The sequence below is a fragment of the Thamnophis sirtalis genome, unplaced genomic scaffold (assembly GCF_051295495.1).
Source record: "Thamnophis sirtalis isolate CommonGarterSnake01/CBP01778 unplaced genomic scaffold, rThaSir2_p1.2 scaffold_5, whole genome shotgun sequence".
In the NCBI taxonomy this organism is placed as follows: Eukaryota; Metazoa; Chordata; class Lepidosauria; order Squamata; family Natricidae; genus Thamnophis; species Thamnophis sirtalis.
The window spans coordinates 57,256,868-57,281,851 of NW_028261385.1; positions in this window are offsets into that span (position 1 = coordinate 57,256,868).

Genomic DNA, 24,984 nt, shown 5'->3' on the forward strand with positions numbered 1-24,984 from the left:
GAACAATCACTATGTATTGTAAGTCTAGAGTATCTGTAATAGCTATTCCACCAAGCAGTGTTGCTTCCTGATACCTGAAATAAAGCTGCTTAGTTATAAGCAAAGTATGAAACCAGCGCAAAAACATTTAATCATTTAAAATATTTTTTAGATAATATCAATATTATTTTCTTTTTTCTGAACTGTCCGCTTTAGTGCTTTTCTTCAATCAATTCACCAAAGGACCATCTAATTATTCTTGTTATTATTTGAAATACAAGAAGCAACTAGCAAATACTTGTCAATCTCACTCCAAATAGACAAACATGACAAAGCTAGATTAAAAAAAAGAAATTCAGCATCAAACAGTCCAACTGTGGATTGGTTAAAAAAAAAATTCAGCAGAAAAATGAGTAGTTCAGGAGATTATTATTATGGTTAATTGCCCAAACAGCCAGATGTGGGTATTTTTATCCACTTACTGAGTCCTCACCAAGTATTGGAATATGCAGGTGCTGTTTGATAGTATTAAAGGTATCATTGCAAGATGTAAGTTGTTTGGAAAAAAAGCTGCCTTTTGCAATTGGCTGATTTTGTCAATGCTAATATTGTTCTAGTGTTACTCCACATGTTTTGGAATTGCACCCAAGGCACCTACCGTTATTGGCATTGCTTTATTTTGCCACAGTCATTCTCTTTACATTTTTATGCCTCTATACTTTGTGATTTTCTCCAGTTCTTTTTGTTTTATTCTGCTGCTTTCGGGTACTGCAATCTCAACCATCCAAACATTTTTGTCTTTCTTATCAACAATTGTTAGGTCTCAGGTGTTATGTGGCAAGTGCCTGTCAGTTTGAATTCTAAAGTCCCAAAATACTTTAACTTCATTTATAGGATTTTGTCTTTTTTGTGATTTCACCTTCTTCCTTGCAAACAAATGGCATTTTTTGCCGATATTCTAATCCACCATAGCTGCTAGTTTGTCATAATGTTGTTTATAGTTGGTTAATGTGATCTTTGTGCAGCAGCTGTTGTTCTTTCCAGTACTGGTATATTATTTTCAAATAGTCTCATATGTTGAATTTGATTTGTAATGACAGATTTTTTTGTTTTCAATCTTTGTAAATTTGTGATGGGTAAACATATTTTCTTCCAGTAGTTCTGTACTTGCTAGCCCTGGTTGCTTAACCAATAGTTCTAGGTCCTTTAGCCCATGTCAGGTGTGAGAAATTGGGAAGAGAGGCTGTTCATCAGTGTGCAAGTGTATTTCATGCTTGCTCTCTATATGAATCTGATCTACTAATGACATGCTTGACACCTTCCTCAGGCTCAGCCTGGTCATGTCCTACAGTTCATTTGTCAACATATGTCCAAGAACGCCAACAGCTATCATGATCCTTGTAAACCCGGGTGACAACTGATCCAGCATGAATTTATGTAAATTATATTACACCATATTGTTTATGGGAGAGACACTCTTTGTCTGGCTTCTGTGATGAGATCTGTCCAGTATGACTGAACCTCCAGCACAGTTCTCATCTTACTCAGAGCACACAAACAGACAACCACATATATTTTTTCTATTGGGTAAATGTGATAACTACCTGAGCATATCTTTAGGGTGCGTGTGTGTGTAAAATGTATTCAGTTCATCTAATATATTTTTTCTCTGCAAATTAAATGAATGGCTCAAGAAGTTGATAAATCATTCAACATATAAATGAAATTAAACTAATTTAGCTAAATTTAAGTTAGCATACAAATAGAAATTTTATATTCCGAACATTCTTTACTTTCTTAATATTTTATTTATCTCTGAACATTTTAAATTATGATCCCATGAATACTTTATGTCCACAAAATTCATGAAATATGACCAAATCTTTGCTATTTTGATCATTCTTTTACCCACAAAGCACTGTATTCTTTCTACAGTGAGGGACTGTTGTTTGTCTGCATTGAATTAGATGACTATCAGGGCAGGTTTCCTTAGCTGGAGCTTCATTTAACCAGTTAGAGGCTTCATGAAACAAGTCACTTCTCAACTACTTATGTCTGCACTGAAGGCTTAATCAGTTTTTAATACTGAGCTGTTATGCCTACCTCTGTCTAATCAATTTCATCTGCCTATTGGTGTCTGAACCATTCACTGCATCATGAATAAATAAACTGAATTAATAAGTGTTTCCTTCTCCCAATGAGAGCAGCTGGAAAAAAATAATATCATGCAGATGGAAATGACTGCTGGCTATAGGCCAGTTGCCTGTTGTATACATGAGTTCACTGGGAAAATCCAGACAACCCATTCGGATTAGTTATACTTGAAAGTATTGCAATGAAATAAAAGATTCAGAATTCAGCTGCACAAATCAAGCCAGTATCCTATTTCCCTTGCATGTGTCCTTCTCAGCAAAAACTCACAATATTCCTTTATTTTTAACATATTTTATTATGAATGTTAATTATAGTAGTGAAAAATTACAAACTAAACTTAGAAAAAGAGAATGGAAAGAAAGAATAAAAAGTGCAGTAAAAAAGAAAAAGAAGACAACGAAAGAATATAATAAAGAAAAATAAAAGAAATACAGTATAAATAAATTTAATACCTCTTCACCCACTGTAATATTACAAATAGATATCTCTTCTTTACGTATCCCATCTCTTATCTGTAGCAAAATCCATGAAATTTCAACTTTTCAATTCTGGTGTCAGCAAAAAGTCTATAAAGGGTTGCCAGAACATTGCCAAAAAGGTCCTATTTTAACTTTGATCAAATAAACCAATGTTATATTCCTTTTTTATTTCTATCATCTTCAATTCAACAAAACATTGCCACAGAATTTGATTTATCTTCCATTCTTCTTTATTCAATTGCCCAGATTTCTTTGGGGCTTTGACATGTTTCTGTTGTAAATCCAGCAAGAAAACATTTCAAGGTCATTTTCTTGATTTATAATTTATTATTTCCCTTTAAATTTTTTAAAAGTTCAGTCAACTTTGTTTTGTTTATCTAATAGATTTATGTACACTGTAAAGAGCAAGAACCCATAAATTTTTCTTCCGCATCAGTTCCATAATATTTGTAAACAGTGATTCCATTAAATAAGTGCACATAATATTTTGCCTGGTTTTGGCACTTTTGTTGCAAACTTGCTATTAAATTAATATTTTGATAATGTTTCCCTTTTATTCCTCCCTCTCTTTTTTGTTTGTGATTTTAATATGACTAGCATCTCACGTCATGCTGATCAGTACCAGACTAATTCCTTCTCATAGAGCTCTGCAGATTAGCTAATCAGGTTGCTCTAAGTAACTGACAGAGCTCATTAGCATCATGTGGCTCTGCTTACATGCCATCCGCCAGGCAGGATGCAAAGAGATAAAACAGAAAGTTGCCCTGTTGGACCCAGAAACTAATATGAAATAGATAAGGTAACACCCATCTCAATTAGAATTGGAAAAAAAATGGCATGGAGTTCTGTGTAGCTGTGACTGTTTTCTTAGTGCAGTATGGCCACATTAAAAGAGGCAATAAAATAATCTTACTAAGTAAGATTATTTTCTTTAGAATCTTTTTAATCCCACCTTTATTGTTTTTATAAATAACTCAATGTGGCAAACATGCATATTACAGTGGCCCCCTCCTATTTTTCCCACATAAACAATTCTATAAGGTGAGTTGGACTGAAAGAGAGTAACAGGCCAAAAGTCACCCAGCTGGTTTCATGCCTAAGGTGGTATAAAACTCCGTTTCTGGATTCTAGTCTGATGCCTTAAAAACTTTTAGTCTTTATAATTTTCTGAATTAGTATATTTATTTGTATCCTTCCCCTTTCTTTAGCTCTTTTATATATTTACCATTCATAAAAATGTCCCTTCATGTTGTTCAAACATTCAAAGAACCTTTATACATTCTAACTATTTCTGTCCTGACTAATACCAACCATAGATCATACTGTACAATTTTTCTGTAAAGCTAGAACTTAATGTAAATTTCAATCCTTTCAACCGCATATTTTTGTATTAATCAATTTGCATATTTAGCCAAAAGTTTAGCCAATTTTATCATACATTCTTTCATTTGTTCTTCTGAGTCATATTCCAACAAAAAAATATCCATGTTAGCAATAACATGTTCATCATTTGTACATAATTCTATTCTAAATACAGTCTTGCATTGTTCAAAACCATAAAAACTTTTAACCACTTCAATTTTTTTTTATAATTATGTATAAGAAAACCACCGACAAACATATCCTTCTGTTAATTTTATTTTACAATCCCATTGAGAAATTTTAAATACATCACAATAAGTTAAACACTTATGTTTACTTCTAATTTCTCATCTATAAAATGCTTGTGCTGAGAACCTGAAGGGTGTTTTTGGCTAAAACCTAGATTTATATTTATTCCGTATTCTAAGAATGGCCTGAAATAACAATTTTTGGAATCTTCATTAACCTTAGCTTTGTCATAACATAAATATCCATGCCACTTGAATTTCATGTCCTTCTAACTTCAATAGACTTCTATTTCTTAGCAACACCCGCTCTTTCATTCAAGCAGGCAAAATGTAATTTCAAATTTGGTAGAACAAACACAACCCCCCAAACACATCCTGGACCTGACCAACCACTGCCTAACCAACACATACTTCATCCATAATGGACAAAGATGCAAACAGATAGAAAGATCACCCCTCTCACCCGTCATCACAAACTTATTCATGGAACTAACTTTTGAAACTAACGCCTTAAATAAATCTGAACCCAAACCCAAACTCTGTCTTAGATATGTGGATGACACTTTCATGATTTGGCCACATGGGAAAGACATATTGGACAACTTCCTCACACATCTCAACAGCCTACACCCCAAAATACAATTCACTATGGAAATAGAAGCAAACAACCAACTCCCTTTCTGGACATCCTACTCTACAAAAAACCCAATGCTCCCTAGGATACACCATCTACCGGGAAAAAACAACACCAACCACTACTTAAATGCACAATCCCATCACCACCCTGCACAGATCAACTCTGTAGCCAAGACCCTCATCTCCAGAACCCAACGTCTAGCTGACAAAGACCACCTGAAAACTAAATTACACACTGTCACAAATGTATAAATCTCCAACGGATTCCAAAGAAAAACAATTACCAACCTAATCCAAAGGGAGACTCCCCACAAGAACTGAGACACAGAACAGGACAATGGCATCTTCCTTCCTTACATCAAAGGCACCACAGATAAAATCAGCAAAATTCTCCACAAACACAATATCAAGACAGCCTTCAACACTGACCAAAAATAGCCAACATCTTAAGAAACCCCAAAGATAAAATACAGCTAGAAAAAAGGAATCTATGAAATACCATGTAAAATCTGCCCTGCAACATACATAGGACAAATGAACAGGAGAATAAATGCACGCATTGCAGAACACAAGAACGCAGTAGGAAAAAAAGAAAAAAACTTCTTCCCTTTTCCAGCACCTTAAAGCTACAGGACATGAAATTAATTTTGAAGGAACCAAATTAATCTCCAAAACTGAACACTTCAATAAGAGAGTAATTATGGAAACTATCGAAATAGAGAAATCCCCCACAACATGAATAAACGTGACGATACCTCCTGCCTACCAGATCTGGAAACCAGCCCTAGTCAACAAACGAGCCCCACCCACCACCCAGGCCGTTACAACACAAAACAACAATGGACACACTGCCAGCACCAATCAGCACCAATCTACCAATCATGATACAACCACACAGCCAATCAATGCACTTACGGAAACAAAGCCAGCACTCCACACACACACCCATCAAGATTTATAGAAAGATGGCAGCTCTGACCACGCTTTAAGCTGAAAACACCAGCCTGAAGATGGGGAGTGAGACTTCGTCGAAACATTGCCAAGACAATCTCAATCTTACATGGGAAAAGACCCAAATACAACAAGACCAGCATACCTACACCCATGAAAATCTATGAAAACACAGACACACAGACACAGACACACACACAAACACACACACACACACACACACACACACATGCCATTATTTAAATGATACAACAGTTGTCAAAACAGATATTGTTTTCATATTATAAAATATAATGTAAATACATTGTATATATGTAATGTAAATACTATAAAATAACATAATAGGTAAAACATTTATCTTGATCCCAGCAACTCTCCCTAACAATGATAACTGAACATCCCACCTAAACACAACTTTTTAAACTATATCTTTTAACATAGTTATTTTAAAATAACATACAAATTATATTTGTCATAGCAATATCAAAGTATTTACCCTCTTTTAATCATCAGTTCTGTTTGATCTCGTATCTTTGTGCTTTTTTGTTAATATCTTTGTCTTCTGTTGAAACCTAATAGTGACCCAAATTCTTTTAATTTATTCAGTTAAATTCCCTTTCAATTCCCTTTAAAGGGTCTGCCAAAACCAAAATCAAGTCATCTATAAAAGCTCTTAACTTACATGACTCTTTTTTAATCTTTACACCCCATCCTCTTATGTTGTCTTATATTTCTATTTAATATTACAACAACTAAAATAAGCAATTGGAAAAAGTATTTTTTTCCTTTTTGTATCACACATGCTTTGATTAAATTTCCATTAACAATTATTTGTGCTTTGTGAAGTATAAATCTATCTCATCCATTTTATAAAATCTCTCCAAAGTTCATAGCTTCCAAAATTTTAAATAATAAAGTCCAGTTCAAATTGCCTTATGTGCCTCTAAAAAAGTCAGTGCAGCTTTTTAAAATAATGTTGTTCCAAATATTCCAAAATATACAACACAGTTCTAACATAATCCTTTAACTGTCTTTTAAATAAAAACCCACAATGATCCTCATGAATAAATTCTTGCACAATTATTTTCAGTCTTTCAGATAAAATTGTTTAAAACAACTTATAATCATTATTCAATCATAATACTGGTGTGTGGTTTCTTGCTGGTCAAATCTTGTCACTCTTTAAGCATTAATGTTATATTAGCACCTTTTCAAATCTTTAGCAGTATTCCTCTTTGTGAAATAGAGTTCCTAATGCTTTGTAGCAATTATAAAAAATACATCCCATAATACACACTCAATAACCCATCTGATCCAGGCACCTCTCCTAATTTACTTTTTAGCTTCTGAAATTTCTCTTATTGTTGCAGGCCCATTTATAATTTGTTTTCGTTCTTTTCTAATTCTTGGTAAATTTAGTTTTCTGACATACTCCTCTATTTTGTCCATTGAAATATCATTTCCTCCATGCAAATTAGAACATTGACGAAATGTTTTTTATAAAGCCACATTGTCTATTAATACAGCATCTTACTTGTAATTTCAGTATCATTTTCAGTTGTCCGTCTCTTCATAATTTATAAACCAACCATTTCCTTGATTTATTTGCAAATTCAAAATTTCTTTGTCACGATGTAAAAGAGTGCACATCTACCTTGAGGAAAGGAGAGAGGAGATGCTGCCTAAGAAATCATCAGACAAGAGATGCAGGAGCTCATAATTGTTTAATTATCAAAGAAAGAAACTTAGAAAAGACCTGCCCTAGTGGGTATAGGACTTAAAAGTGTCAAGCAGGAAGTTTTTACTTTCAAACTTGCAAGATTCTGTTAATGTAGCTTTAAAGTAGACTTAACTTGTATTCATGCCTGATTTACTGAGAAGGATGACACATAGATAGCTGTTCCTATAAAATCTTAATTTATTGAGAAATATTTATATGCCCTGGGAAATTATTTAATTTTTATTTTTATCTCATTCAAAATATTGTCAATTTTCCTTTTGCTGCTTTTTCAGAATTATGTTGTATCAAGTAAGCTCTAATAAAGGCTTCACTTATATCCCAAACCTTTTTTAAATCAGTCCTCTTCTTTCAATGATTTTCAAAAATTGTTTTAATTTAGAATTAAATTAAATTAAATTATTTTCAATAATTTCCTCTCTCTGAAATGTTTCATTTAGTTTCCAACTGAGAGAACTAGATTTTATTTTATGAACCAAACTCACAGGATTATAGTCTGAAAAGTCTCTACTTTGAAAATTTTAGTAGCCAAGTCTCTTGAAATTCAAATCATAGCTATTCTTGAAAAAGAACTATGCCTTCCTGAAAAATAAATACACTCTCTTGAACAATCATTTTTCTCTCTCCATATATCAACCCACCCTAAATTCTCAAACACATCAAAGAAGAATTTGGTAATTTACCTTGAGTAATCTGCATATTTTTCTCAGAAATGCTATCCAATTGAGGAGTGTCCATACCCTTTTAATCCCATCAAACACCAACTTTCATATGAAAAGTCTACTAGTCTCTCTATACCATAAGTTGTAACAGAATGGTTAGTGAAGAGGATGGAAATTGCAAAGATGGATAAATTTACTTCCTTGGTTAAAGAAAAGACAATATCTATGTTTATGGCTTACTGGAAATCCCTTATAGAGTTTTTACATGAAATAGAAAAATTGCACATGATTTGTGGTTTTGTAACCATACATTGAGAGATAATTTTGCAGCCATACATATAGAACAGAATAGAATAACAGAGTTAGAAGAGATCTTGGAGATCTTCCAGTCCAAGCCCCTGGGTCAAGCAGGACAATTTATAATTCTTTTTTTTATTTTTGTTTCTGCATTTTTTCTTTTTTTCCCCCTCTCTTTTTTATTGTTTTCTTTATTCTGAATTAGCATATGCTGGTTTATCTTCTCTTTAAAACTTTGAATATATTTTATTTTTAAAAAGGAAATCCTCCTTAATACCCAGATTAGTTCACATAAGAACAAATAGGAGGGATCTCTTTCCTAAGTTAGTATTGCATGAGTATTAGGAGCATTATAGGCCAACAAATAACACAATAATGATACAGTTTCAAAAATTGCCATGTAAATATAAAGACCTAAGAAACGCTGAGCACTAAGGACTTGAGGCCTTTGAACTATGGTGTTGGAGAAGACCTCCTGCAAGTCCCTTGGACTGCAAGACGATCAAACTGGTGAGTCCTAGAGGAGATCAACCCTGACTGCTCTTTAAAAGGTCAGATCCTGAAGATGAAACTCAAATACTTTGGCCACCTACTGAGAAGGAAGGATTCACTGGAGATGAGCCTAATGCTGGGAACGATTGAAGGCAAAAGAAGAAAGCGATGACAGAGAATGAGGTGGCTGGATGGAGTCACTGAAGCAGTAGGCATAAGCTTGAATGGACTCCTGAGGATGGTAGAGGACAGGAAGGCCTGGAGGAACATTGTCCATGGGGTCACGATCAGTCGGACACAACTTTGCAACTAACAACAACAAAATGCAAAGTATTTAGTATTTTTTTTTAGTATTTTATTAGGATTTATAGGCCGCCCTTTTCCCTGAGGGGACTCAGGGCGGCTTACAATCATAGGGAAGGGGGTGAAATACAAAAACAAACAATATGTAAATAAAATAAAATGATAAAAACACAACTTGCATTCAACACTCAACACTCGGGCGGGGTGAAATTGGAAACCTATCCCCAGGCCTGTTGGGATAGCCAGGTCTTAAGGGCTGTGCGGAAGGCCTGGACGGTGGTGAGGGTGCGTATCTCGACGGGGAGGTCGTTCCACAGGGTCGGAGCTGCAACAGAAAAGGCTCTCCTCCGTGTAGTCGCCAGTCGGCATTGACTGGCGGATGGAATTCGGAGGAGGCCCAGTCTGTGCGATCTAATCGGTCGAAGGGAGGTAATCGGCAGAAGGCGGTCTCTCAAGTACTCAGATCCACTACCATGGATGTTGGGATGGCATGGACCAGAAGTATCGGACTTTGGAAATTCAAATCCAAGACGCCTGATCTGAAACTAAATATGCCACTGTTATATTTCAGACTATAGACTAATCTTCTTTCTCCTGGTGCCTAAACATATTGAGTATTGCAGTAATTAGGAATCTATATTTTCCAGATGTTGCTGAGCTTTAACTGCCAACATCCTTCACCACAGTATGTCTTGGGACTGGTGGATATTTTAGTTCAATAACATCTGACATTCACACACTCCCCATTCCTTGTCTCTCACTTTTGGTTACTGCAGTAGTCAAGATAAAATTAATGCCATAACCCAGGGAGCCAATGATGGAATGCTCCATAGGCAAAATTAAGCAGTGAGATCCTAATGAGGCTGCAAATCAAATGAGGCTGCTAGCCAAATAGTAAGCAGCCCAGTGGTTGAGAGGGCTGAGGGGAATGACCTCACATTTTCATTCTTCATGCCTATTTAACAAAGCAGAACTAAGCTCTAATGCCTAAACCAGAACCTATGACCAGTAAACAATCTTCTGTGGCCCAGACATTTTCCCCCCATGCGGCTATTAGAAAAAGCAAGATTTTTGCACTGTCAATTTTTTGCATAGTCCAACATGTTGAAATATACTCCTCTGTCCCAAAAACTGCAGCTAAATCAGCCATATTTCTATCATTATTTAGAGTATTTAGAGTATTTATTAATACTTATAGGCCGCCCTTTTCCCTGAGGGGACTCTCAGCTGTAATCATGATTGAGCACTTAAACCAATGTTGTGTTTCACCCAGGAGCAGAGAAAACCTACCTCTTCCCACAATTATGACATTGATTTTGGCTTAACCACCTTCCTCCTATGATTCTAAAGGGAAAGATCATCACCACTTTTTGGCTTTCCTCCCATGGTAGGCCAGATCTTCTATACCTTTACATTTCTCTGTCTCTCTGTCTCTCTGTCTCTCTGTCTCTCTGTCTCTCTGTCTCTCTGTCTCTCTGTCTCTCTGTCTCTCTCTCTGTCTCTCTCTGTCTCTCTCTCTCTCTCTCTCTCTCTCTCTCTCTCTCTCTCTCTGCCTCTCTCTCTCTCTCTCTCTCTCTCTCCCTCTCTCCCTCTCTCCCTCTCTCCCTCTCTCTCTCCCTCTCCCCCCCTCCCTCCCTCCTCCCCCCTCTCTCTCTCACACACACAGAACCACTGCCAAGCATATTGTAATTTTTTTTTCAGCTTGTTTTGAGTTTCATTTTTTCTTGTCCATACTTTTTCCTTACAGAAAAGCCACTTCCCACACGGAAAAACTAACATCGGTTGGTTGTGTGCATTCATTATTACTGTATACTGGAACCTCTTTCCAGTATAATCAAATATTTCTCCTGATAAATCTCTGGATTCTACATGCCAACATCTGGACTAGGTCACTTGAGAGGGGTGCTGTACCTTGGATAAAGTGGCAGAAATGTGGGAATAAAGTGAGCATATTAAAGAGGAAACCCTGTATAGGAAGAAAATCCAGTCCGATTCCAAGCCGGGAGAAAGAATAAAATGGACACTGGCTGATTGGAAAGAAAGTTTCTGTTTATTTGGATGCTAGAAACAGTGACAGCAGCACTGTTTCTGGGATGACTGACCCCGTGACTGGATGAATGGATGGATCTTTATAGGGTTCTGGGATTTTGTGATTGAGCATTCTGTCTTTTGCTATTCTAATGGTGGTGGGTAAATCCTATTATGTCCTAAAGGTCATGTCCTGCCCTTAGAATTTGGGGGGGGGGTGTACATTTTTAATCCCATCAGTCCCAGAGCTGTGGCTGAAGGTGTTTTATTTATGAATAGATTGACCCAGCCTTTATTAATAGGTACAAAATATCCATCTCTAAAGATTTGAGGTTTCTGCTTGAGGTTATTAAGAAAGATTGGGCGTGCTTTCTGCCTTTCTTAAGATTTTTCTCCATTTTTTCCTTTGGGGAAATATAATATTTTACCTCTTTTAATATTCCCCAAAGTATTTCACCCTCTAGGAAGCGTGGTGTAGTGGTGGGGAGGGGGGCTTCCCACACCTGCAAATCCTTTTGCCATTCTGGTTTGATTAATGGCCTCCATATACAAATTCAGGGATCAAGTGTTGTTCTTAACTTTGATATGATTGGTGGAAAAGAGAAGCACTTTCAGGAAGTCCTAGAATCATGTTATCTCTTCTTTAGGATGATCTTGTTTTTTGGAAGGTAGGGAAAGGGGGTTGTTGGTAAGTTTTGGAAGTATAAAGCTTAAATTCTGGCTTCATTGTTCCACAATTTAACAGAATCCAACCTGTTCATTCCTGTAGAGACACTCCTAGTCATAAATGGCAGGCTAGATATCTTTGCTAAAAAATATCTCGCACCAAACTGTAGCAACACACAGAGTTTGCACTGGGTGTTAATTCACGAAATATGTAAATTATTAGAATGCCCTTCCAAAAGCTTTTGCAAAGCATTAAAGCACTAAATTGGCAGGGTTGCTGCATGAGTTAAGCACTAATCTCCAATACACATCAGCTCTAGCTTGGCTTGTCTCGTTAGGTAAACAAAATGTGTCTTGACTGTCATTGCCATAAAATATTAATGTACTGGAAGTCTCCAAACCTTGCTAAGCATAAGGCCTATTATCACACTTAAGAGCAAAGCAATCTAATAAATCGCTGGCTGTATAAAAACTAAGTCAGTTGGCAGAGACAGTAATCTCCCTAATGGATAGTAAGAGCCTAATCTTCAGCTACAGCAGCTGCAGTTCCAGAGAAATTACGTTTCCGCCACTCACAACAAATGCATTTGTGCTGAATTTGGTTATTTAAGTTGTAGCAAAATCATTAGAAGAAGCTGGATGTTATGAGGAAGACAACCATAACAAAGCAGAGCTAGTAAAGTCTCATTTTGCAGGCGCAGTGTTTTTATTGCTCTTTAAATTTGAGGTATTTAAGCCATCCCCCCGAAAGCAAAACAAATGTTCCTGTTGCCCATTTTCTGAAAAACATCAAGCCATGTTCATGCATAAATAATATTGTATATTTACTGAGTTCTGACGTGGTGCACTTAATTGAAAACAACTTCCCCCGTCTGGCATCAATACAAAATCCTTGTGGCTGTATTTAACTATAAACAAAATACTGTCATATATTTTATAATGGAGCAAATCAAATTGTGATTATGTTATTTTTATGGAATACTTATTGGGCCATTTTGTGTGATACAAAAACAAATTATCAAAGAAATGCAATGTTGTACAGTAGAGATCCAAAAGAAAATTTGGCAACAAGGAAACAACTTGTTCTTTCTGGTGATTCTTCAAATATAAAGAGCTGTCTGAGACTGGGTCGGGCTTGTATCACTGATTACTTTACTATTTTAATCAGTCTTCAATCTATCCCTGAGATCCTCCAACAAGAATGGATAAAAATATAAAAATATTCTTAAAAAGAGGATAAAGTTCACTCCCCAGCTGTTCTTACTAGGTATAATTACAGACTGTACAGTTATAGAGACTAATTTGATTCTGAACTTAACAACGGCAGCAAGATTGTTGGTGGCGCAGTATTGGAAGAAGGAAGAATTGCCTACTATTCAAGAATGGATGTTAAAAGTAGTAAACTTAGCAGAGATGGCCAAAATTTCAGCATATTTGAAGAACCATTTAGATCAGAAATACAAGTTGGAATGGAGAAGATGGATTGACTATTGGACTAAGAAATTTCAACTAGTTTACGAATGAATGAATAAGGAATGTTACAATTTATCTAAAGTTAGCTTAATAAAAGGGGAGTTAAAGTACAAGAGGAGGTAGGATGCTATAGTTAGTTAGCTTATCTTAGTGTATGGTTGTTAGATGCTTATACCCTGTATTTTTCTCTGGGAGGTTGGGGGGAGGGAGGGTTGGAGGGGGGGTAGGGTTGGGTGGGGTGGGGGGAGGGAAGGGAAGGGAAGGGAAGGGGAAGGGGAAACATTTGTAAAATGTTTAAACTCTATTAAAACTCTTTAATAAATAAAAAAAGAATGAGATTTCAATGTAGGATTTTTACAGGGACAGATAGTCCTTGACTTACAACCACAATTGAGGCTAAAATTTCTTAGCACTAAAGGAGACATTTCTTAAGTGAAATTTGCCCCATTTTATGACCTTTCTTACAACAGTTGTTAAGCAAATCACTGCAGTTGCTAAGTTAGTAACATGGTTGTTAAGTGAATCTTGGCTTCCCCATTGGTTTTGCTTGTTAGAAAGTAACAAAAGGTGATCACATAACCCCAGGATACGGCAACTGTCATAAATATGAGTCAGGGACTGAATTTTGATCACATGACCATGGGATGCTACAATGGTCATAAGTGTGAAAATGGTCATAAGTCACATTTTTCAGTGCCATTGTCACTTCGAATGGCCACTAAATGAATTGTTGTAAATTGAGGACTACCTGTTCTTCCTTCTCCCAGATATTATGAAAAGTCAATAATATAGCATGGAAGACTATAACAGGGACACTTTCCTGGAATGGCTTTAATGGACAGAGCTATGAATTGATCAACTAGGGATGAGCAAATACATTTGTTTCATAGAAATATCCTGTTTTATCTATTGTGCTGAGGGAAAAAAATTGCTTTGTCTTCTAATAAGATTTAAAAGGCTTTAGATATACCAAATCAAAGCATTAAAAATATGTATGTTATGTAAAAACTGATGTTTAAATTATAATTAATTAGAGATATGTCCACTAAACTGGAAGTAATTTTAGCCATGAATTGTTGAAGCAAACCAATGTTCATAAATTAGACTAAACCAAGTTTTCTAACTAGAGTTTAGTCATCTCAGAAAACTGCAGTTTATCAGCAACAAAAGCAAAACATTCTGAAGCCATCCTCCAGCTACACTATTGAGTGTGTGGAAAGGATTAACATAAAAGCGGTTCAGTTTTTCAACTTCAAACCATAATTTGATATTACTGTGAAACAAGGCATCTTTGTTTAGCTCCAGAATCTGCATTTCTCTGTATTCATGTTGTAATCTGTATTCAGAAGCTGAGCCAATTTATTGCTGGCTCAGCTGTGGTGTATTCAAAACCACAGTCAACACTAATATGTTCTTGGAAATACTATAATTCTGTGGAATTGTAGGCAGTCCAATTCTAGAATCCTTGTCTCACATCCTACCTCTTAGTTTAAGAGTTTCAGACAGAGGTGCTATTCAGCAGGTTTTGACCACTTCTGGAGAACCAGTAGCAGAAATTTTGAGTAATTTGCAGAACTGGTAAATACCATCTCTGACTGCCCCCATCCCCACCTATTCTCTGCCTCCCAAGTCCCAGCTGATTGGGAGAAAATGGGCATTTTGCAATAACCTTGCCCTGGAGTAGGGAGGGAATGGAGATTTTACAGTATCCTTCCCTTGCCACGTCCACCAAGCCACACCCACGGAACCGGTAGTAAAAAAAAATTGAATCCCACCACTGGTTTCAACTGCCCTTCATAGTTCTCTCAAAGAGAAAGGTAGCTTTGTAGCTTTTCAGCAACTGGGATTTGCCCCCATCCCCATCCATCACCAGTGAAGGGCAGATAAATGCAGATAACATGAAAAAAAAAGGACATGAGCAAGAATATGCTTTATTTCTTTTTGCTATAAAAAGGGGTGTTAGATTATTCCTTTGTAAGATCTGTAGGAGCTGAGAGTGCAAGAGAAAATTTATTCCCATGTGTTGATGTTGCAGGACAAATGGAAGAGAAGACAACTATATATCGTCAAACTGCTTTTGAAAGATTAGACAATGGCAGCACCTGAAAAATATAGTTTACTGATATGATATGGTATTGATAGGATAATGTAGTGCTGCTATTTGCCAGTACAAAAATCAGAGGACTAGCTTGTTCTTGCTCTTGCTGATTAGAAACAGTGAAACAAAAATAAATACCCAGTCTGTTGTTGAACAATGTGCTGGTAGGAAATATATCCATACTTGGCGACCTGAGGTAATTTGGCTTTCCATCTGCAGCCCCTTTTCCCAACTGCAGCTGTCCCACAATCTGCATTGACCAGCTTTCCAGGTATATAGAAAGCTGTAATAGTTCCAGAAAAACTCTTTAGATCGCACTTGGAATTCTTCAGGGATAGCCTGACATGAGTAAAATAGCTCACTCTTTCTTGACTTAAAGAGCTTATGCACATCTGTGTTTAATTTTTAAACAGATCATTTTCAAGAGCAAAGAGGTTTTCTCTCAGTATACCAAAGAATTTCTCACTTACAGCATAGGCTTTTTAGCTAGATAGGAACCTTGCCACCTTCAGCTTGTCTGTCAATTTCTCCATCAACTCTAGCTAATATCTTTGGTTTCTTTCAAACACCAACATTCAGCAGAGGTCAAAGATATATGGAATCAATCCAGCATAAATCTCCTATTAGCACACCACTAAACAGTCTTGCTCTCCACAACACAGAATGCTAATGAAATAGAAATCACATGGCATCAAAATTGAGGAATAATAAAAAGTGATAATTGATTAATATTGTTAGGGATTATCTCAGCATACCAAATGGATACCCGTGTGACAGTAAAAGAGATCTCTAATTGCCTCAGAAAAATGGAGAGAGTACCTTCCTTATAAATTTCTATACACCTCACTATAAAATCAATATTCAAGATCATTAATAGCAAAATTATAGATAAAATAATTGATAATATTTCTTTGGTGATTAGTGCATCACATTTCTAGCTATCGCAGTTTTAGAAATATAACACTTTCTATTTACTAGTATGGCACAGTAAACAAATATGCAAACATATGTAAGTTAATATTCAGTTTGTTTGTCCAAACACCCAACAGAGCAAAACCCACAGGCAGTTCAATGTCTCATGTATTAAGAAGATATGTACCTCTTCTATGATTTCCTAATCTCATTTTCACCAGAATTGTCTAAATGTTTTCATTATATTTCAAAATATAGAAGACTTTAAAAAAGGTACCCATTAGTCATTTTGGCTGTTTATTTCCATTTCTATTATTTTGTGTTTCTTTTCAGAAAATGAGGATGTTATTCCAAAGGAAGAAAAGAATGACACCAACAATTTATTAGCTTTTATTAAGATCATCTTCTTAAAATGAGTTTTTTTCAATTGATCATTGAAATATCATTGGCTAGAGATAGAATACACACATTTTTGGCAGTTTTCCTTTCTAATATGTGTCTGTTAGAAAGAAACAGGCCCTCATGGAGGCAGAATCACCAGTTGCTCCCACTTTGAAATAAGAATTTCCTAAAACTTTAATCAGTATTTTGTAATCTTTCTTGGATCACTAAGCACCAAATACTCAATATTTCAAAGATTACCCAAAAACATCGAATCATGTAGAAATAAAAACACTATCATTTTAATAAGGAAAATGTGATAGCTACATTTTTCAACTACATAGTTTAGTTATCATCACTTATGGGAGAAAAAAAGCAATTAGGCAGGTATATCTCATTTATTCTCCACCATACATTCTACCATCTAGTGAAGGTTTATTTTATTTTACTTTTTAAGCACTAGTTTGTTTCACATGCAGGGTTTAATCAGTCAAAATAGTTTTAAATTGGGCAAGTAAAAATAAACAACAGAAGATAGCAGGAATTAGAACGGTAACCTCATAAATAGTAGGTAGGTCAATCTGAGCTAGCAAACAATATTTAATTATCAGTCTAATATACATCAACCAAGAAAGGTCCTAAGGAAAAGTGATGTTTCCTTTTATTTTCCAACCATTATGTCATTTTCTATCCCACTGGTTTTACTTACAAATAAATATGTATGCCAGTTCCAGGACTGAAGTACATTTTCATAATTTTTGAAGGCTTTAAAAAGACTGATTTATTTCACTTTATATGGTTGTCTATCTCAAGCTCATGACTCTGTATGGCTTTGCATCTGACATATCTTATGTTCGTCCAAGTTTCCCCACTTCTTGTAACAAAATTAGTGAAGAATTACGATGGTCATAGAGCTTTCCATTAAGTCCAAAAGTCCCTGGAAAAAAGAAGAAGGTGGCCTGCTATATCATTTATCCCAGGAACTTTGCAAGAGAACCTGAGATGCTTAGGTAAAAAACAGCTGAAAAAGCTATTTGTTCAGTGTGCATGAACCCTGGAATAGGTAAGCTAATAAATGCTGACTTCTGGTTGTTGCTCTTTTGCATGTTTTTGTAATGTTTATCATCTAGAGAAAGGCAGCCTTGGACATCTTAAGTCAGGCCTGTCAAACTGGCGGCCCGTGGTCTGGATGTGTCACGCACATGCCATACCCCATCCGGTTCCACAACAGCAAAAAAGTCACGACAGGTCACATGACACAATCAAGTGTGACATCCATGTCTTAAGTAATAGATGTGCATATTTAATAAAAGTGCAGTGTAATAAATATACTGTCCATCATGGCAATTCCTGAAACTTAGAAAGGCCTGTCTTTATTTTTTAAGACCCTTTCCTGCTCCAGCGTTGTGCTATGGAGGGTGCGGTGTGTGACTGTTCTCCAACTCACTAAACCAACCAGCCACATTTCACAATGTGCCACATTTGCAAAGAGCATGGTTGACTAAGGTTCTAATATAGTCCACCTAAAGGAGAATATGGAATTAGCCTTTATGAAGGAATGAGAGGACAGTTGCAGGAACATCAGCTTAGTCACCCGAAAGAGAAGACGGTGAGAATAAAACTCAAGACTGCACCACCCTGATGGTCTTTGGTGACTCTGCCAGCCATTATATCTGCAACAATAAAATATAGTTTCAGTAGAACTTGCTGAGTTTGTTTCCTGACCTGGTCTATTTCAAAAAACTGGCAGTGCCACTCTAGTTCCTAACTCTCCTGCTATCTAGGGAAGAAGTCTTAGAACAAACATATCTCACTGCCATGTATAATATTAAAAAGTAGGGTAGTTTTTTTTCCAAAAAATATGTGTAGTTTATATTGCTAATAGTTATACAAATCAATTATAAAAAATAATGTAAAAATAGGTTCCCCATCCTCAAGAATTACCTCTTCCCAAATGTGTTCACCAAGCTATTTGCCATGAATCAGTAATTTAAGTTCATTGTTCTGGTGCATATATGCAAATACATGTGCAGAAAACTACATTTATCTGATTTCAAGGCTGCCTAATTCCCTAATGACTCTGCTGTACAGATAAAAAAGAAAAACAGCAGATAGAAAGTGAAGTCATAGCCAGCCATAAAAACAATACAACCATAAACAAAACAAAACAAAACTTAACTAAAGGAGATTCCACAGTCACTTATTCCAATGGCTGGGAGAACAACCAAGTTTGTAGTCATTTCCTAAACATCATAAGGATGAGACCTGAACAAATCTCTGGTAACATTGTTCCAGAGCTCAGGCCTGGCAACAGAGAAGGTAAATTCCCTGGTCTATTCCAACAGGGAAGGTATATTTCATAAGATGAAACTGTTCTCATAGCACAGAAATACTGCTTGATTATGTCATATGGGCAGAGACAACTGAAGAGAAATGATCCCACAGGCAGCCTATGACATGAAGGAAGTTCAATAAGAGGCAGTACCTCAAATTCCATCTGGAAACCAGTTGGTAACTTGCTTTGGAATCAAACAAGCTTTATAAGACACTTTTGTTGCCACCTTCACCGTAAAGGGTGACACTATAGAATTATTAGGTGGCTCAATGTCTAAGAAGTTGAGCTTGTTGATCGAAAGGTCAGCAGTTCGGCGGTTCAAATCTCTACTGCCACATAACAGCTCCCGTTACTTGTCCCAGCTTCTGCCAACCTAGCAGTTCGAAAGCATGTAAAAAATGCAAGTAGAAAAATAGGAACCGCCTTTGGTGGGAAGGTAACAATGTTCAATGGGCCTTCGGCATGTAGTCATGCCAGCCACATGACCATGGATACGTCTTTGGACAGCGCTGGCTCTTCAGCTTTGAAATGGAGATGAGCACCGCCCCCTAGAGTCAGGAACAACTAGCACATATGTGCAAGGGGAACATTTACCTTTATAGAATTATCAAGGAAATAATATAAGCAAATAATAAATTACAGTATAAGAAGTAAAGTTAGCTCCATCTTTCCCAATCCTCAATCATGAGTTTTAAAAGAAAATAATGGAGTGGTTTTGTGCACCAGTCAGTTCAGTTCTATTCCTAATTTTCTGGTTTTGTTAAATACAGTGTGTTTAGACCTCACTGAATCTCATTTGTAATAATTGTTAGATTAGTACAGGCTCCCCTGCCTGTGCTTCAAATGTTGTCCTACTTTGTTGTTTTCCAGATCCTACCTTTGCTTCATTTCTTCTCTAATTATATTGCTTAGTTTCTCATGCATGCATATTCACTATCACACACACACAGAGAGACAGAGACAGAGAGAGAGAAAGAGACAGAGAGACAGAGAGGGGGGAGGGAGGGAGGGAGGGAGGGAGGGAGGGAGGGAGGGAGGGAGGGAGAGAGAGAGAGAGAGAGAGAGAGAGAGAGAGAGAGAGAGAGAGAGAGAGAGAGAGAGAGAGAGAGAGAGAGAGAATTAATCATAGCTTACATTGAATTTCAATGATATCTTTAATGGAAACAGAAAATAGTTCTTGGCTCCCGACTGGATTCAGCTACCCCTGAACAGTGTCACACGGAATCTCTCAATTGTAAACTCCTACTGCATTGCATGCTGGCTTTGTATCTTATTATACATGAAGGTTATTGTTATTGTAATGTCTCTCAGTGGTATACCAAATGTTACTTTAATGATGTAATTAATATGCCTGGATTTTCCATCTGATGTTCTTATGCACCACTTGCATTAGCATGCAATACTAACAATTTCAAAGATATTTGGAAACAGCCGCTTTTTGTTAAGGGAGTTGGCAGAGGAAGAAAAGGCTTAATGATCTAAGTCAGGTTTTCTAACACTTGAAAAACATTTGTGTCAGATGTGTTCAGATGATATGACAATGTGGAAGGCTGATGTCTCAGAAGCTTTTACAAGCTGCATTATTTATAGTCTGTCATTTCTTTTTTCCTTTTCTCTCTCTCTTTCTCTCAATCCATAAAAGTAGAAACAACAATCAAGGCTTCAGACAGGTTCAGCCACTGCACTAACAAATCCATCTTTGAAAATGCTGAACTGCAAAAATCAATCAACATTTTTTTTGCCAAATTGTCTTCATTGTTGGTTTAAAGGTAGATCACTTAATTAAGTTCAGGTTAATTGATAGATAGTAATTTACATAAGCTCATTTTCCCAATCAACCAACCACAAACCAGGGAGATTTGCTTGAGCCTTTTTATGGATTGACATTTCTCTGACTAACAGCTGCAGGAGGGATAGCAAACAACAGCTGAAACTTTTTCTGGAATGCCATTTCAATTATCAACACATGCGATGATTTCTATTAGTTGAGTAGCTCTATAAAAATCTGACAACCCTAAGGCTGTTAGTAAATATAGAAATGAAAATTACTATTAAATGTATTTTATTAGTCCAATAAGGTAGCAGGTATTGAAGAAAAGGAGAATGTGATTGGTTATTACTAGCGGGAAAGATATTGTCTTGGAAAAGGGAGGATCCAATATTATTTTAAAGAAAAATGAAAGCAAAAAGAATCACTGAAAACAAGTATATCCCATTTTCCTGAATAGAAAATTGTCTAACCAAAAATTTCAGTAGATATTAGATTACAGCAGTCAAAAAAATATATTTTAGCCTTATTGAATTCCCATTGTCTTCAGTGTATTGTTGAAGTGGCAATGTGACTAATTTTTCACTAAAGCAGCTTCTTGTAATATTCTAAAGTTATATTCTGAACAAAAATTAATTACATATTCATTTGACAAGGTATAGTATTTTCAGACATCCATATTCTTATTGCATACCTATTACATATAAATTGATGGCTGGACAACATAAATCTCTCAGCCTGGGAGGCGAAACTATACGCCCCTCAGAGAGGGTTCGCAATTTGGGAGTCCTCCTGGATCTGCAGCTGACTCTAGAACATCATCTGTAGGCTGTGATCAGGGGGGCCTTTGCGCAGGTTCGCCTGGTGCACCAATTGCGACCCTATCTGGACCGGGAGGCCCTTCGGATAGTCACTCACACCCTCGTCACCTCAAGACTGGACTACTGTAATGCGCTCTACATGGGGCTGCCCTTGAAGAGTGTTCGAAGACTTCAGCTTGTCCAGAATGCAGCCGCACAAGCGATTGTGGGTGCACCTCGGTACACCCATGTTACACCTATCCTCCGCGAGCTGCACTGGCTGCCCATTGGTCTCCGGACACGCTTCAACTAGGTACTAGTTGTTACTTTTAAAGCCCTACATGGTATCGGACCTGGTTACTTGAGAGACTGCCTCCTGCCAGTCAGCTCCCAAAGACCTATTAGATCCCACAGACTAGGCCTCCTCCGAATTCCATCTGCCGGCCAATGTCAGCTGGTGATTCCCCGGGGGAGGGCCTTCTCTGTAGCTGCCCTGGCCCTCTGGAACTATTTCCCCGTTGAGATCCGGACTCTTACCATCCTTCTGGCCTTCCGCAAAGCAGCTAAGACCTGGCTGTTCTGACAGGCCTGGGGCTGTTGAACTATCCAGCCCACTCCGAGTTTATGACTGTTGTTGTATTTTAAATTCCTGTTTTCTATTTTTATTTTGTACCCCCTCCCCTTCTGATTGTTAGCCACCCTGAGTCTTCCGGGAATAGGGCAACATACAAGCCAAATAAATCAAATCAAATCAATCAAATCAATTGTTTGTCCATCCATGCCATTCTTATTACTGAGAGACTAATGCTTAGAAATTGAAAAGATAAATTTATAATGCCAATTACTTAGTGGACTGAAGACCTGATGTTACTTACAGCTTACAAATGAGTTGCTTACAGATGTAAATAATAAATGAATAATTAGACTAAAATAAGACTATTGTTTATTGAAACTATTAGTAAAATTAGATCTATCTGTGGAAAAGTAGGAAAGCAAGGTGGACATCTTAAAAAGTCATCACATATGGATTGTATTTTTCTCCACATTAAAAAAAAATCAGATCAAATATCTTTATTACAGTCTTTCATCAGCCTTAAAAAAGAGAAATAGATGACAAAATATTTCTTTATTGGGGTAGAGAAGAAATTATAAAACAACAAATATAATGAAAAGTTTTATGCAGTTTTATAACTTGGTGAAGATATTTGGCTATTGATATGTGAGTTTGGCATGAAAACAGAGGTTGTATTCAGCAGGTCCAGACCAGGTCTGGAGAACCAGTAGCAGAAATTTTGTGTAGTTCAGAAAACTGGTAAATACCACCTCTGACTGACCCCACCCCTATCTATTCTCTGCCTCTGAAGTCACAGCTGATCAGGAGGAAATGGGGATTTTGCCATAACCTTCTCCTGGAATGAGGAGGAAATTGAGATTTTACAGTATCCTTCCCCTGCCATGCCACACCCACAGAACATGTAGTAAAAAAAATTGAATCCTATCATTGGGTAAAAAAGATATTTCTAAATCAATTCAATTATTGTAAAGAAAAAAAGCCTGAAAAGAACTGTAAAGAATACTTGGCAATCAAAATTTATCACAAATATGAGAACATTTGCATAAAAACACCAATCATGGGGGAACTGCATTAAAATATGCATAAAGAATTGACAGAAATTTACACATGGTTAATTCACCTTTTTGTATCTATAAAAATGTGAAAGAAAAAGTTTTAATACTTGTAATTTGATATAGTCTAGATTTAGACAGACTTGTACATTGCCAAGAGAATGAATATCATTAGCACATTCATGTGCCTTGTTAGTGTATTTTCCAATAATTAGCTTATGATTACATGATAAAAATATAGATGGAGGGGAAAGCATTAATCAGTCCAAATAACTCTGTCTGGAAAGAAGATGGGTTTCTAACCACTGGCAGTAGGAAAGCAATTATTATTGCATTTTAGATAGCCTGGGCAGAATTGGGATTTTCAAGACTGCAACAGAATTAAATTACTTGTACTCAATTCTTCTCAGTATTTCATATGCATTATTTAAAAATTCTACATCTAGTTAAATGGGCATTCATGTCTGCTTAAAACTGCACATAATGAAATAATTGCATATGCATTATGAAATACATTTTATGCCAAAAGACAAACATCACAGTACTTGAAGGGATCATTTTTCCCCATTGTGGCATATTATAAGAATGTGGAAAAGTCCTTTTGATTGTGTGTTGAAGGATTTGTCAATACTCTGAGCTGTTGAAGTTTGCCACTAGGAATCAGATATCTTGCTACTTTCAGGACCACATTTTCCCACTTGGGTCAAGTTGACCTATTCTATCTTACCAGGAAAAGCATCTCATAATTCCCTAATTTGGGGAGGTGAATGGAGAGTGACAGACTCAGAAGTATCTCAGTAACAGTTTCATCCAGAGGTGGTGTTCAGCAGGTTCTGACCAATTCTAGAGAACCGGTAGCAGAAATTTTGTGTAGTTTGGAGATCCAGTAAATGCCACCTCTGACTGGCCCCACCCCCATCTATTCTCTGCCTCCCAAGTCCCAGCTGATCAGAAGGAAATGGGGATTTTACAGTATCCTTCCCCTGTCACGTCCATCAAGCCATGCCCACCAAGCCATGCCCACAGAACCGGTAGTAAAATATTTGAATCCCACCACTGGTTTCATTCCTCTAGAATGACCTTCCTGTGGCCTTCCATTTTAATCAGCTTCCAGAAGCAGCTGAAAACAAAGCTTTTTTTTGGGGGGGGGGGAATAGCACAGTACTCAAAAAAGTGCAAAATACAATAGCTACCAAATTTATAAATCTATGTTAATTCAAGATAAATTGGTCAGGTTACTTTAATATAGGATAATATTTTAAGCATTCATTTTGCTAGGTACAATGACAGAGATACACTGATAGATCGTTCCCAGTAAATGGCATATTTAAAGCTTTTAGCGAAGTAAAATTTCTAGAAATCTGCTATTTAACTGGGGAGTCAAGAGACTTAGGCAAAATATGTACATCATGAAAGAAGTATCTACAGATCAAAAGCACAAATGCTCTTTCATGAAATTTTATAATGAGGCAAATGCATAAGTGTAGCTCCTAATTAATTGAAGCATATGTTAAGTCAAGCAATCTGTTAAGAATCTGAGGAATTCAAGTGAGTTATTTTTATTGCTGTTTTCTCTTTCTCTTCTCACATTCCAAA